This window comes from Nycticebus coucang, chromosome 3 (genome assembly GCF_027406575.1).
Source record: "Nycticebus coucang isolate mNycCou1 chromosome 3, mNycCou1.pri, whole genome shotgun sequence".
Lineage (NCBI taxonomy): Eukaryota > Metazoa > Chordata > Mammalia > Primates > Lorisidae > Nycticebus > Nycticebus coucang.
Genome location: NC_069782.1, coordinates 73,356,843 through 73,372,795, shown reverse-complemented (window position 1 = coordinate 73,372,795; position 15,953 = coordinate 73,356,843). Strand labels below are relative to the sequence as shown.

The following is a 15,953-nucleotide window of genomic DNA, read 5'->3' as shown; positions in this document are numbered from 1 at the left end:
TGAGGCAAGAGAATCGCTTAAGCCCAGGAGTTGGAGGTTGCTGTGAGCTGTGTGAGGCCACGGCTCTCTACCTAGGGCCATAAAGTGAGACTCTGTCTCTACAAAAAAAAAAAATTAATGTTTAAGTAATGTACTTTGGTCAAAATTAAATCCAATTTATGTGAGAATTAGTCCCTATTTTCTTCTTTTCTTTTCCTTGCCCACACCCCCTCCCTCCTTCTCTGTCTGGTCTCCCCTTCCTCCATGCCCCACTGTGTCATTAGTTGTCCTCATATCAAAGTTGAATACATGGAATTCATACTTCTCCATTCCTGCGATGCTTCACTAAGAATAATGTGTTCCACCTCCATCCAGGTTAGTACAAGTGCTGCAGAATCTCCACTTTTTGATGGCTGAATAATATTCCACGGTATACATATATACCACAGCTTACCAATCCATTGCTGGGTTGAAGGACGTTTAGGTTGTTCCCACATTTTAGCGATTGTAAATTGGGCTGCGATAAACAGCCTAATACAAGTGTCTTTATAATAAACCACATTGATTTTTTTAACATCAATCATTGTTTGGTTGCCCTAATAAAAATTACTTGGTCACAATACAATTTGTAGATATGGTTGGGGTTTTTTTTCAATTTTAAGATTCTGCATCTAAATCCATGAGATATTGTTCTCTAACTTTATTTTCTTATAATGGCTTTTATAGGTTTGTGTCTCAAGGTTGAGCTGCCCTCAGAATATGAATTAGAAAAATTCCATCGTGGGCGGCGCCTGTGGCTCAGTCGGTAGGGCGCTGGCCCCATATGCCGAGGGTGGCGGGTTCAAACCCGGCCCCGGCCAAACTGCAACAAAAAATAGCCGGGCGTTGTGGCGGGCGCCTGTAGTCCCAGCTGCTCGGGAGGCTGAGGCAAGAGAATCGCTTAAGCCCAGGAGTTGGAGGTTGCTGTGAGCTGTGTGAGGCCACGGCACTCTACCGAGGGCCATAAAGTGAGACTCTGTCTCTACAAAAAAAAAAAAAGAAAAATTCCATCGTTCTTTCTCCAGAAAAGTTTATAAAAGCTTGCTATTGTTTCTTAAAAACTTGGAATAACTACAGTGAAACCATCTAGTTCTAGGGTTTTTATTATAATAGGTTTTCTATTATCAGGTATTTTGCTGTTGTGATGAGGCACAATCTACTTCTGGTATGACTTTGTTTCTAAAAGGCTTTTATACTGCCAGCATGTTCACCAAAGAACGATCCTATTTCCTGAATTCTAATCACTTTTCTGCAGTATTACAAAAGGCAAAACAAAAAAACCTACTTCTTTTCAGATTAACTTTTCAGGCTCCTACCCTATGCAGTGTCAGACTTTTGAAAATTTCTTGAGAAACTGGCTATGTTCTTGAAGTCTCTAATGTTTCAACTTTTTCTCACTTCAGTCTATATCACACAAAGTTCTGCTGGTTACTGGTCCCCACTTCAAACTATGGCCCTCTGCCTGAGCCAAGCTCAATATTCGGTTCTTCCTTATAGGCAGAATTGGCAAGTGATCCCAGGGAAAATAGCTACACTTTTCTCATTTACTTTCTGGGATTTATTATTTTCCATAATTTTGCTGCTCTAATCTTCCTTGCTTCTACAGCAATCAGCTGCATTTAAATATACACACACACACATTTTTTTTTTTTTTGGTGTATGATTTATTTTTCTAGTTGTTAAGTAGAACCATTGATCCACTACAAAATACTCTATCCTACAGAGTAGCAGAATCTATTTGTGCTTTTTAAAAGCTGCACACTTAAGTGTTGTATCTATGCATTTAAAGAAAAACAGTTACACCACATATGAAACATGTGTTTTAGTATGTAGAGAAATGGAGTTGACTATAACAAGTCATTCACAGCAGAAAAATGTTAAACACCTGCAAGAGCAGAAACCACCAACAATCCAGACCCACTCACTTCTGCTACATGTCATAGGGTGCATACAAAGCAACATACTTTGACCCCATTTTCCACAATTTTGTGACAGGTCACCCCAAATTAGTCTGCCCTAAGATGATTCAAAAATCCTGCTGCCAGTCTTCTATCCTAGATACATTCCCAGAACCAAGATGTCTTTCTCTACCTAGATGTCAGTGAGCCCTCATGCTATTGGGACTCCTGGCAAAAGAACTTCCCTTGATTAGCATATGCAATAAACCTGAGCAATAAACTTTTTTTTTTTTTTGTAGAGACAGAGTCTCACTGTACCGCCCTCGGGTAGAGTGCCGTGGCGTCACACGGCTCACAGCAACCTCTAACTCTTGGGCTTACGCGATTCTCTTGCCTCAGCCTCCCGAGTAGCTGGGACTACAGGCACCCGCCACAATGCCCGGCTATTTTTTTGTTGCAGTTTGGCCAGGGCTGGGTTTGAACCCGCCACCCTCGGCATATGGGGCTGGCACCCTACTCACTGAGCCACAGGCGCCGCCCAAACTTTTGAATTATTTATGATCACTGCCTCCAGTGTGGTATGTTTTCACATCCATATCTTAAATAGAGAAAACAGCAGTCTGAGCAATAAAGAAAACTGTATTTTAACGAAGTAAAATGCTATTTCTAAATGAGAAGTTTTTCCATGGGAGGTGCCTGTGGCTCAGTGAGTAGGGCGAGGGTGGTAGGTTCAAACCCGGCCCCAGTCAAACTGCAACAAAAAATAGCCGGGCATGTGGCAGGTGCCTGTAGTCCCAGCTACTAAGGAGGCTGAAGCAAGAGAATCATCGAAGCCCAAGAACTGGAGGTTGCTGTGAGCTGTGACACCACAGCACTCTACCGAGGGTGACAAAGTGAGACTCTGTCTCTAAGAAAAAAAAGAAAGAAAAAAGAAAACTTTTTTCCATATCTCTTCAAATTGCTAGACACCCTTCAATTCAATATCGCTGCTGTATGATAAATTTAGATTTTAACTTAAAACTTCCTCACAAATTACAGTCAAAAATATTTTCTCTAGTATCTATTATGTGAGATTCACAGAGAAGCTACTTCTTGTACATATTCAATAAAATATCACCTCATAGTAAATGTTTTCCTATAGTTTCCTACAGTTTTGTGGTTTTCTCTGGCCTATAGATAGTCTTCTTTCCCCCAGGGATGGTGACAAAGGCAGTTACCCTGTATGAATTCTCTGATGTTTAACAATGTCTGACTTTGGGCTAAAGATTCTATATTCATTCACTAATGGGTCTTTCCTACTTTCTGAATTTTGTGTTATAATACATCATACAAATTCCAGAAGAGTTTTCCTACATTCTGTTTCTTCAAATTGTTTTATCCCCTCTAAATTCATTTCTTTAATTCATGAGAACTAACTTTTGGCCAAAGTTATCATTATATTATATTATATTTTTCTCACCCATTGTCTTCTCTGTTCTACAAAGTTTAGAATTCATTAAGAGTGCCCTCACTTATTGTATTTACAGGGTTTCTCATCAAATGTGTTCTCTGATGAATAGTAAGTTTTGACTTAACATAGAATGATTTTCAAACAATACATTCATAAGGTTTCTCCCCCCGTGTGTATTCTAAGATGTGCAGTGAGTTTTGACTTAACATAAAATGATTTTCCACATTCATTACATCCACAGGGTTTCTCCCCTGTGTGTGTTCTAAGATGTGCAGTGAGTTTTGACTTCACACAGAATGATCTTCCATATTCATTACATCCATAGGGTTTCTATTTTATGTGAGTTCTCTGATAACAGTAACAGCTGATTTCTGACGGAAGGTTTTCCCACATTCATTACATCCAAAAGGTTTCTTCTCAGGTGTTCTGAGAAACCTAAGTAGTGGCAGAAAAATTTTCCACATTGAATACATTCATAGGGTTTCTCACCCATGTGCATTCTTAGATGTTTTGTAAGTGTTGATTTCATAGAGAAAGATTTCCCACATTCAATACATGCATAAAGTTTTTCCCCTGTGTGAATTCTCTGATGTTTAACGAGGTCAGATTTTCTGAGAAAGGCTTTCCCACATTCCCAACATTCATGGGGCTTCTCTCCTGTGTGTGTTTTCTGAGGAACAGTGAGGAACGACTTAAATGAGAAGACTTTCCCACATTCATGATACTCATATGGTTTCTCTCCTGTGTGTGTTCTCTGGTGTCGAGTAAGGGTTGACTTTTCACTGAAGGATTTTCCACATTCATGACATCCATAAGGCTTCTCTCCTGTGTGAATTCTCTGATGTTTAATAAGGTCTGGATTCCTGTAAAAGGTTTTCCCACATTCCTTACATTCATAGGATTTTTCCCTTGTGTGTGTGTGTTCTCTGATGTCTTGTGTGGGCTGCTTTCTGGTTGAAAGATTTTCCACATTCATGACACTCCTAGTGGTTTTCTCCTGGATGTGTTATCTGTTGTACATCAAGGCCTAACTTTTCACTGAAAAGGCTCCCACGTTCATTATATTCAATGATATTGTCAGGTGAGTGAGTCATCTGCATTGGAGTGAGATTTGACTTCTGGTTGAAAGGGTAAATACTCTGATGTTCAAAGAGAATGGATTTCTCAAAGAATTTTTCTTGACATTTATTACATTCATAGTGATTCTCTCTTGGATATGCTTGCTGATGGGTAATAAGAGATGACATATCACAGAAAGTTTTCCTATATTTAGTATATTTAAAGGTTTTCTGTCCTGTGCAAACTCTCTTATGTATAAGGAAGAGTGAATTTTCAGGGTAAGTTTTCCTACATTCAATGTACTCGAAAGATTGCTCCAAAATTTGAATTTTCTGATGCTGAACAAGGACTTCATTAAGACGGAAGCCATTCCCATTTTTATGGTATTCACAGCATTTCTCCTCAGAATGAATTCTTTCATGTTTATCATCATGGAGCCATTTTCTACCTTTGTTAAACTCATTGAACTTTCTTAAATAGTTTCTACTGGTATTAATTATGAAATAAAAAATAGAGTGAAAAGGAAGATTAATTCACAAAGATATGTGGGAGAAATAGAGTTAGCATTAGGTTTGAACGTGTGGACCAGCTTAAGCCATTTTCTCCTCAAGCCTAGATTATGACAACAGTGTGTATCCTTCCAGTATTATCCCTCTTTTAAATTCTATATGGCAGCAAAAAAACCTAATTTCTAAGAATTCTAATTCATAAAGATATGGTCCTATTATCCAGATTCTAATTCTGTTTGTATCTCTGATTCACTAGGAACAAAAGTATGCAACATTAAGAATAAAATCAGTAAGTAGATAAGTCATCCTTGCCACAGGATCAGATTTATGTTGTATTCTGGTTATGGTATTTTTCCTTTATTCTGTCAGTTGTTCAAAAGTAGAACCCTCAGGCAGGTGGGTTCTAGCATTTGTGACATCTTTAATCCTAGCATTTTGGGTGACCAAGGTGGGAGGGCTGTTTGAGGCTAGGAGTTTGAAACCAGCCTGAGCAAGAGGGAAATCCTGTCTCTACAAAAAATAGAAAAATTATTTGGGCATGATGCCACATGGCTCCAGTCGCAGTTACTTGGAAGGCTGGGGCAGGAGGATTGCTTTAGGAGTGTGAAGTTGAAGTGAGCTATGAGGGCACCACTTGCATTCTAGACCAGACAATGGAGCAAGACTCTATCTGAAAAGGAAAAAAAGTTCAGATTCTGTCTGAAAAGAAAGCTTTTCTTATCATCAAACCTTGTTTTAATTCTCTTTCACTTTCCCCCCAAACCTTGATTTAATATCCTCAACCCTGTTTTTATATCTTTATTTCCACATCTCTATATACCATGAAAACCTTAAGGAATTATGAACCTGTCCTAAAACTTCCATTTACCTTTAAGATTTTTTGGTTACACATGCCTGTTTGTACCCCTAATGTATCCATGCTACTATACTGACTGTCCTGAGTAAAAAGACACAGTACATTTTTAAAAATGTATCATTGAGGGAAACATATTTTTCTATCTGAATTCAGATTAGAATCAAGCCATCATTTCACAAGTATACAATGAATTACCTTTTTCTCTGGGCTGCCCCAGCTGTTTCTCCTTTATAAACTGTTAATTCTTGTCCATAATCTTAGATTTATTGCTTTTTAATTATTGGCTTATAGTCTACAATGTTTTCTGAAAGCTGCCTTCCCAAATCTCCCCACCACTTTCAGCTTTGTTTACTAAAAAACTTGAAAGGACTGTTAGAATAATTCATTTAAACATAAATATGAGATGCAATGCTATAACGATATCCTTTGTTAAACACTGAGTTTTCAAATATTTCGTGAAGCTGTTTTCATCCCCCAACTACGTTACTGACAGCTATTATTCTACCTAGTATTTCTTCTCAACACTCTACATAGATATTCTGAAATAGTTATTGGTTGAATGTCTATAATTTATTTTATAATTTATTTTAAAGTAATTCAGTAAAAAAAGATAAATATGGTAAAATGGTAATGATTGTGCAATTCGAAAAGTATGCATAAAATGTATTTAATTACATAATGATAGTAGCTATTAATTTAATGTGAAAATAAGTATTTAAATGTCTTTAACAAGTCTGTGTAAACCACAACATAAGTTTCTGTTCATCTAAGGGCTTAATGTGTTTGTGTAAGGTGGATCACATACAGTGGCTTTCACATTGAATAATAACTTTAAAATTAAGTATGTGTTGAGAGGTGGAGCAAGATGGTGGACCAGAGACATCTTAGCAGCCACTCGCAGTGAGACATGGGAGAGAGGACTCCAGCCATCTGGCTGGGGCATCTTGCCCAGAAATATCACCTTGGGGGACATGATGAAACAGCAGGAGACCTCAGGAGCCAACAAGGAGGTCAGAAACAGTACAATACTGACCCAGAAGGCAAATGCCTGGGTATGGTCAGAGGACAGCCAACCCTCTGGTGGAGGGCTAGAAACCAGGAAGGCCTGTCCTGCAGTATTTTGGGTTTCCTCTGTGTGTGGTTTTTTTGTTTGTTTGTTTTTGGCCATGGATGCTTGCTGGAGCTGCCTTGGTAGGGCTTCAGCAACCAAGTGAACTTGTACAGTCCAATGGCCAGGATTAAAGCACCAGGCAGGGTGGAACTGCTATTCCACTTGGCTACCAGCAGGGCTCTGCCATGTGGGAGGACGACTGAGAGGAACAGTGCACAGAGTCCTAATGTATGACCAGCTCTGGAGCACCTGCCAAACTCAGGCAGATACCCTTGAGGTGAGTTGAATGGCTCCTGCACCTCCAGGAAAGCCACTTTGTGACCAGGGAGCACTATTTGGAAGGTCAAGGCGTGCCTCCTAAGAAATCTGGTAAGAGCTTCAGGATTCCAATCCTGTGGGGACTGAATGCTAGCAAAACAACCAAGCCCTGATTGAGGGCAAATAAACCAGGAAGATGGAATGGGGCTCCTCGGCAACTAAATAGTGGGTTTGGCCCCCCCATTTATACAGCAAAAGTAGCATGCATGTTTTGCATCTCCTAACACCACAGCACTAACAGGAACACCACAGCACCAACAGGTGTCCAGGCAATATATTGCACTATATATATTTTTGTTTGTTTGTTTGTTTGAGACAGAGTCTCACTTTGTTGCCGCCAGTAGAGTGCCATGGCATCACAGCTCACAGTAACCTCAAATTCTTGGGCTCAAGTGATTCTCTTGTCTCAGGTTCCCAAGTAGCTGGGACTATTAGCACCTACCACAACACCTGGCTATTTTCAGAGATGAGGTCCCCACCTGGCTTAGGCTGGTCCTGAACTTGTAAGCTCAGGCAATCCACCCGCCTTGGCCTCCCAGAGTGATGGGATTATAGGCATGAGCCACTGCGCCCAGCATTATTTTTTTTAAATTCTCATTTTTTCCTCTAGTTTTGTTGTTGTTTTTTATTTTTATTCAATAGCAAAAGCTCCATTTTTGCTTTAGTTTTTCAGCCCCTTTGTTCTTTTCTATTTCTTTTCTTTTCTTTCTTTTTTTTTTTTTTTTTTTTGAGACAGTCTCACTTTGTAGCCCTCAGTAGAGGGCTACACAGCTCACAGCAACCTCAAACTCTTGGGCTCCAGCGATCCCCTTGCCTCTTCCTCTCAAGTAGCTGGGACTACAGGCGCTCACCAAAATGCCCAGCTATTTTTAGAGATGAGGTCTCGCTCTGGCTCAGGCTGGTCTCAAACCTGTGAGCTCAGGCAATCCACCTGCCTTGGCCTCCCAGAGTGCTAGGATTACAAGTGTCAGCCACCGTGCCTGGCCTGTTCTTTTCTATTTTTCTTCTTTATTCTCTCTTTTGGTAGAGATTTTTCTACTTTTCTCATCTTTCCCACATACATATCTCAAACGACAACTAAGATATACTTTTTTTATCTTATATAATTTTATTTTTAATTTTACCTGTTTTTATTATTATAATTACTTTCTTTTTTCTGATCTGCTTTATTTCATTCTGTATTCTATTAATGGGACAGAGCCTCACTCTGAGGGCTGGGCTGGGGTGTCCTTCTAGCTTTGGCCTTTGGAGAGACAGTTTTGGTAGGTACCCACTGTGACATACCACTGATTTTTTTTCTACATTTGGTAGAAGTGGGATCTTGATTTTGCTCAGTCTAGTAAGGAACTCCTGACCTCTAGGGACACACCTAACCTGCCCCAACCAGAGTCCTGGAATTGTGGGTATGAGTCAAAGCACCATGCCAAACACCACTGTTTCTCCTCTTTCTTTCTGTCCTTCTCTCCTTTTTTTAAATTTTTTTCTTTTTGCCCCCCTTTTTTGCTTTTTCTTTCTTTTCTCCCTCTCACTCTTTACTCCTCTCTTCCTTTTTGGCCCTATACTAAAATGACACTTCAACACCTAAGCACAGAGACAAGGTAATATAAAGTGAAGGAGGAAGTAAGAGGAAAAAGTAGGGGAAGGAAATGAACAAGAAGGAAACACACATAAGGAAGAACCAACAGAAAATTCTGCCAACATGAAAAACCAGAACAGAGCAACCTCACCCCCACCCAAGGGATCATGAGATAGCTACCACAGAGGATTCCACCTATAAAGAAGTAATGGAAATGACAGAAGGGGAATTTAAAATATGGATGGCAAAAACAATGAAGGGAATTGAAGAGAAATAAGAAAATAATCAAAAGAAAATCCAAAAACAGACCCAAATAATGAATGAAGGATGTAAAGAATTTAGAAAGGATATAACAGAGCAGGGGTTCTCAACCTTCCTAATGCCATAATCCTTTAATACAGTTCCTGTGGGTCGTGACCCACAGGTTGAGAGCAGCTGTAATAGAGTTTAAGGAATTGGAGGAGTCAATCAGGGAATTTAAAGATGTAGTAGAAAATATCAATAACAGATTAGACCATGGAGAAGAAGGAAACTCAGAGCTAGAGGATAAAACTCTGGAGCTAACCAAGACGTTTAAAGATGCAGAAAAGAAGAGAGAAACAGCAAAGCAATTGTTTAGAGAATTACAGAACTTCATGAAGCATTCAAACATATGAATTATTGGTATTTCTGAAGCTGAAGAATGACCCAAAGGAATGGAAGCCCCATTGGAAGATATTAAAAATGAAAATTATCCGAACACACTCCTTTTAGAGGGATATTGAACCCTGGGTTGTCTCAACTCAAACAGCGCCTCTCCAAGACACATTCTAATGAAACTGTCGAAAGTCAAGATGAAAAAGGAAATTCTACAACCATCCAGAAGTAAGCACCAATTGGCCTACAGGGGCAGATCTACCATGGTAACAGAAGACTTTTCAGCTCAAACTTTTCAAGCCAGAAGAGAATGGTTATCTATTTTTAACCTTCTTAAACAAAACAATTTTCAGCCCAGAATTCTGTATGGTACTAAACTAAGCTTTAAAATTAATGGAGAAATCAAATCTTTTACTGACATGCAAACACTAAGGAAATTCACCACAACAAGATCACATCTACAGGAAATACTTAGACCTGCTCTCGACACTGACCATCATGATGGACCACCAGCAAAATAATCACCCAGAAACTAAAGGACAAAATCTATCTTCCATAATGGCACAAGGATAATACTAAGCAACAGATTCACAAAATAAGATGAATACAACTTTACCATATGTATCAATTCTCTCAATAAATGTAAATGGTTTGAATTCCCCCAAGGAAGAGGCACCGGATACCTGATTGGATAGAAAAGCACAAGCCATCTATCTGCTGTCTCCAGGACACACACGTAACCTTGAAGGACAAATTTAGACTGAGGGTGAAGAGTTAGGCAAATGGAAATCAGAAGAAAAGAGGTGTCACAACCTTATTTTCAGATACAAGTGGATTTAAAGCAACTAAAGTTAAGAAAGACAAAGCTGGTCACTTCATACTGGTCAAGGGAACAATAAAACAAGAGAACATTTCAATTCTAAATATTTATGCACCCAACTTAAATGCTCCCAGATTTATGAAACAGACCTTGATTGTTCTGACCAATATGGTATCACATAACACCATAAACCATTTAACATCCCTCTGACAGAACTGAATGGATCCTCTAAACAGAAACTAAATAAAGAAGTAAGGGAGTAGGCCGGACACAGTGGCTCATACTTGTAATCCTAGCACTGTGGGAGTCCAAGGCAGGTGGATCACCTGAGCTCAGGAGTTCAAGACCAGCCTGAGCAAGAGTGAGACTCCATCTCTAATAAAAATAGAAGTACTACTGGCTCGGCACCCATAGCACAGTGGTTATGGCACCAGCCACATACACCAAGAGTTCGAACCCGGCCCAGGCCAGCTAAACAACTGCAACAAAAAAATAGCTGAGTCTTGTGGTGGGTGCCTGTAGTCTCAGCTACTTGGGAGTCTGAGGAAAGAGAATCATTTGAGCCCAAGAGTTTGAGGTTGCTGTGAGCTGGGATGCTACAGCACTCTAATGAGGGCGACGTAGTGAGACTCTGTCTCAAAAAAAAAATAGAAATACTAGCTGGGTGTTGTGGCAGGCCCCTGTAGTCCCACCTACTTGGGAGGCTGAGGCAGGAGGATCACTTGAACTCAGGAGTTTAAGGTTGCTATGAGCTAGGCTGAAGCCACAGCACTCTAGCCTGGGCAACAGAGACTCTGCCTCAGAGGGAAAAAAAAAGGAGGTATCATCTCACTCAAGTTAAAATGCCTATTATCACAGCAACATGAATGTGCCTAGAGGACATTATGTTAAGAAAATGAGTCAGGCACAGAAAGATGTTCTCACTTATATGTGGGAGCTGAAAAAAACACTGAGCTCATGGAATTAAAGAGTAGAACTGTGGGTATTAGAGGCTGAGAAGAGTAGGGGGAGGAAAATGTGAGGAGAGTCTGATATAAAATTACAGACAGGAGGAATGAATTCTGGTGTTCTGAAGCACTGTGGAGATTAATATAGTTAACTATAATTTACCATATATTTTCGAAAACTAGAAAAGAAGATTTTGAATGCTCACAGTCAAAAAAATTACATCAGACTTGATGGATATGCTAATTACCCTGATTTGATCATTATATATTGTATATATGTATCAAAATAACACTCTGTATCCCATAAACATATACAGTTAGTACATATCAACTAAACATAAAAGGAAAAACAAAAAAAGTGCACACAAATTCTTATAACAATGTTTTTTACATACCACCAAACTAAAAACAACCAAATATATTTCAACAACATAATTGACAAATTCTGATATGGTCATACAATGGAATGCTAGACAACAATATAAACCAGTGAATTACTGATACAACTTGGATGATTTCATAGGCATAATGCTGAGCCAAAGAAGATAGACACAATCTATGTAAATACACACAAATGTTCCCCAATTTACCCCAATTTACAATGAGGTTACATCCTGATAAAACTATCATTTTACACTTCAAACATAGTTTGGCCCAGCCTATCTTAAATGTGCTCAGAATACCTCCATTCAGCCACAATTAGGTAAATCATGTAACACAAAGCCTATTTTGTAATAAAATTATTAGAAAGAATTATAAGTCACACCTGAAGTACATGTTCTATTGAATGTGTATTGCTTCTATACTACCGTAAGTTGCGGACTCTATATATTTATATATAGAGAAAGAAAATATACACATACATATATAGTTTATATATAGTGCATATATGCATAGAGTATGTGCCATATAATTACATTTATCTGAAGTTAAAAACAGGTGAAGTTGATGTATGATAATAGAAGAGAGAGGTATATTTAATGGGAAGAAGACACCAGGGAATTTTCTGAGGTGGTGAAAAGTGCTCTATATATTTATCTCAGTGATGGATATGGATACATGGGTGTGTACATGTGAAAAATTTTATTAAGCTAAACAATTAACTCTATATAATTTTATACCATAATTTTTTGGGGGGGCAGACAGAGTCTCAACTTTGTCACCCTCAGTGGAGTGCCGTAGCATCACAGCTCACAGCAACCTCCAACTCTTGGGCTCAAGTGATTCTCTTACCTCAACCTCCCAAGTAGCTGGGACTAACAGGTGCCCACCACAACTCCCAGCTATTTTGTTGTTGTTGTTGTTTTTGGTTTTTGGCCAGGGCTAGGTTTTGAACCACCTCTGGCATATGGGACCGGCGCCCTACTCCTTGAGCCACAGGCGCCACCCTGTTGTTGTTGTTGTTGTTGCAGTTGTCATCATTGTTTAGCAGGCCCAGGGCCAGATTCAAACCTGCCAGCTTCAGTATTATGTTGGCGGCGCCCTATGTCCACTGAGTTACGGGCACCACCCTACACCATAATTTTTAAAAGGGGATAACATGTATTATTGTATGTGAGAGTGATGCTAAGAGATCTTGAGTGATTCAGAAATGATGGATATTTGAGTCATGTCAACATGCTACTTCCAAAGGTTTGGAGCCTCTAAAACATGATTCCTAAAGAACACTGCAATGGTCTTAATCTCTGAACTAACCCTTCGTGTTCTAGTTGTCTCCTAAATTGCATCTATACATCCTCACTAACTCACCCAGGTGGCACAAAGATTTCACTGATGCAAGATACAATGAAAAGAAATAAGAGCATCTGGATGTGACTGCTTTTTTTTTAATCTGTGCAAAAAAACCTTCATGTTTTGCTGTCATGGAAGGTGCACTATCTTCATATACACTCACTAAATTTACCAAGTCCAGCTTCATGATATTTATCTTAAGTCATGGAAGATATCTATTCCTTTGTGCTGTTAATAAGACTGTTCAAATTGGGTAACTCTTCATAGCAAAGAAAATGTTCTATTATGGCCTGAATGAAGTATGAAACCTGTGCCAAGTCAGTATTGTAAGTTGATTCATCCAAAGTGACTAAAAAATATTTTTTTAAGTACTGCATGAAGTTGTTTCTCTTAGGGTGAAGGCTAATTCATGGTACTCATCAGTTACAGTTCTCCTTGAAAGAGGCAGTTGTTTCTACTTTGAAATGTTATCAAAATCTAAGCATCCTACAACTAAAACAAAGCATTCTTTCATAATTTCTACATCACTGAATAGATTCCCTTTATTCCCAAGTATAAAACCTACTTAATAATTTGCTTCAGAGGCGTTATTTCCAGGTCTTATTGCTGCTTAAAAGAACGCCCTTTGCTTTTGATTTTCATTTTTTAATTTCTGAAAATATAAACTTTCACATCTCTCCCTCTAATTTAAAATACTGATGGTTCTTATAAGTGCTATAATTATGATGAGCATTGAATTTCTTTAATATTGATATTGCGGTTTCAAAAAGCAAGCAAATCTTAACTTTAGTAAAAACAAGATAATATTGCAATTCCCTATCCTCATTAACAAAGCTATTTTCTTTTTTCAGCATTCTCTGGATCTTCTTTGATATGATGGGCTAATAGCCAGATAGAATTAAAAAATACTGTCAAGCTGGGCAGCGCCTCTGGCTCAAGGAGTAGGGCACCAGCCCCATATACCAGAGGTGGCATATTCAAACCCAGCCCTGCCAAAAAAACTGTAAAAAAGAAAAAAATACTGTCAAGCTGTGCAACTACTCACAAATTCCACTTCAAACAGAAACACACTGCACTACTGTCAAAAGCTTATAACAGACTGTGTAGGATAGAGCATAGTGTTTAAAGTGCTAGGCACTAGAGACAGAGTAATCTAGGAAAGAGCCAAGAAAACAATACTCACTAGACACAGCATACTGTCCCAGCCCCAAGTCATATATTAACGGTAATAAGATTAAGGCAAGACAGAAGTGCAGTAAAAAACATGTGTTAGAAGTTCAATCATACAGTTAAAGAAAAATTACTTCTTCTTTAACCTTGACTCTCTCTTTGAAGCTTTCTGCTGTGCTGTATTTTCTCATGCCTGAGATTTCAATAAAAGCCAGTGTGGCCCAAGTGCTGGAGGTTGCTGTGAGCTGTGATGCCATAGCACTCTACCAAGGGGGACAAAGTGAGACTCCGTCTCTAAGAAAAAAAAAAAAAAAGCCAGTGTGGAACATTACAGGGACTGCACCCTTGTCTCTCCTTGCAGAGTGCTTGCTGGTATTGGCCTCCCCAGGTCCCTCAGTTCAATGCAAATGGACTGAGTAGGTGTTATTCATTTACTGTTTGAAAATCAGTATTCAGTCGCACCAACAAGACTGACCTACTCTACTCCCATAAACTCTCACCAGTCTCATGCAGTAGTGGTGCCAGTGAAGTGAGGAAGTTAAACTAAAGCCCAAGCATAGCAGCCATCAGTTTAGCTCATAAGGCTTACTAATGTTCTAATTGTACCAATTAATCTGGAATATTTCATTGAAACTTACTTTATTCTTTGGCACTTTAAATATGTTCATTTTAAAAATAAAAATACAGGCTCAGCGCCTGTAGCTCAGTGGCTAGGGCACCAGCCACATATACCAGAGCTGGCGGGTTCAAATCCAGCCCAGGCCTGCCAAGCAACAATGACAACTACAACCAAAAAATAGAAGGGCATTGTGGCAGGCGCCTGTATTCCCAGCTACTTGGGAGGCTGAGGCAAGAGAATCACTTAAGCCCAAGAGTTTGAGGTTGCCGTGAGCTGTGACACCATGGCACTCTACCCAGGGCGACATAGTTAGACTCTGTCTCTAAATAAATAAATATAAAAATACAAAAGAAAAAATGTATTAATAAAAGTAAAAGGATTTTTCCATAAAATTTGGATGCAGTCAAAAGACCAAATTTAAGTACCTAGAAGCCCACAGGTTCCCCACCCCTGCTATAGCCCATTTGGGAAAAAATAGATCAAAAAGTAAAGCTAACCTGTAAAGCAAAAGTTTGAACTAACCATATTTACACTATTTATAAGGACATATATTCAAATATTGCTGAAATAGTACCCTAACACTGTACCCAAATCTCCTAGTTAACTTTAAGACTATCTGCTCATAGGTACTTTGTATATATTATCGGACTTTGTAAATGAAAGAGACCAGGTTTAACTTAATAGACAAAGTAATGGGTGGACAATCAGTTGAGACAGGTTTCAGATACTGTGCTGCCTCTACTGATGAAATACCTGGGAGAATCAAGGCTTTCAAAAGCTCCTGCATAAATTAGGGAATTGAGAGGATGAAATGCAAGGTCAAGGCTATATGCATGTTCAGAAAAGACCAGAGAGGAATCTAAGCTTTCACCTTTGGTTGACTTTTAGGGTTTGCACAAGCAGGAGGTTCAAGTTAAGGGAGAGATGTAAATTACTTGGCAAAGCATTGAAGGAATACCCTAAAACAGAGCTAAATGCTATACCAGAAGAGATTTTTTGTTTTGTTTTGGCTGTGGGCATTTAAGGAAATCTGTCAAATCACAAACTGACACTAAACTAACAGAAGAGAGATTTTAGTGACCATGTACAACAAAGAACACTGACTTTACAAAAATAGTTTAGAAAAGCCACTAAACAGATAACAAAAATAAGCTGCAACAATAAACTCTAGAGAAGAATCTGATTTTCAAAATTAGTACATTATAATACTTGAATTTTTCAGCTTTCACCAGAAA

The 15,953-nt window shown here is 38.9% G+C and overlaps 1 pseudogene across 1 annotated transcript; it reads right to left on the bottom strand.

Annotated features, from left to right (window-relative positions):
* Nucleotides 1–3,401: 3,401 nt before the first annotated feature.
* LOC128581022 (zinc finger protein 37A-like) lies at nt 3,402–4,919 on the bottom strand (annotated as a pseudogene). Its single transcript, XR_008378765.1, has 2 exons — nt 3,555–4,919; nt 3,402–3,472 (listed from the first exon to the last, which is right to left on the bottom strand). The product of XR_008378765.1 is annotated as a zinc finger protein 37A-like (transcript).
* Between the last annotated feature and the right edge of the window lie 11,034 nt (nt 4,920–15,953).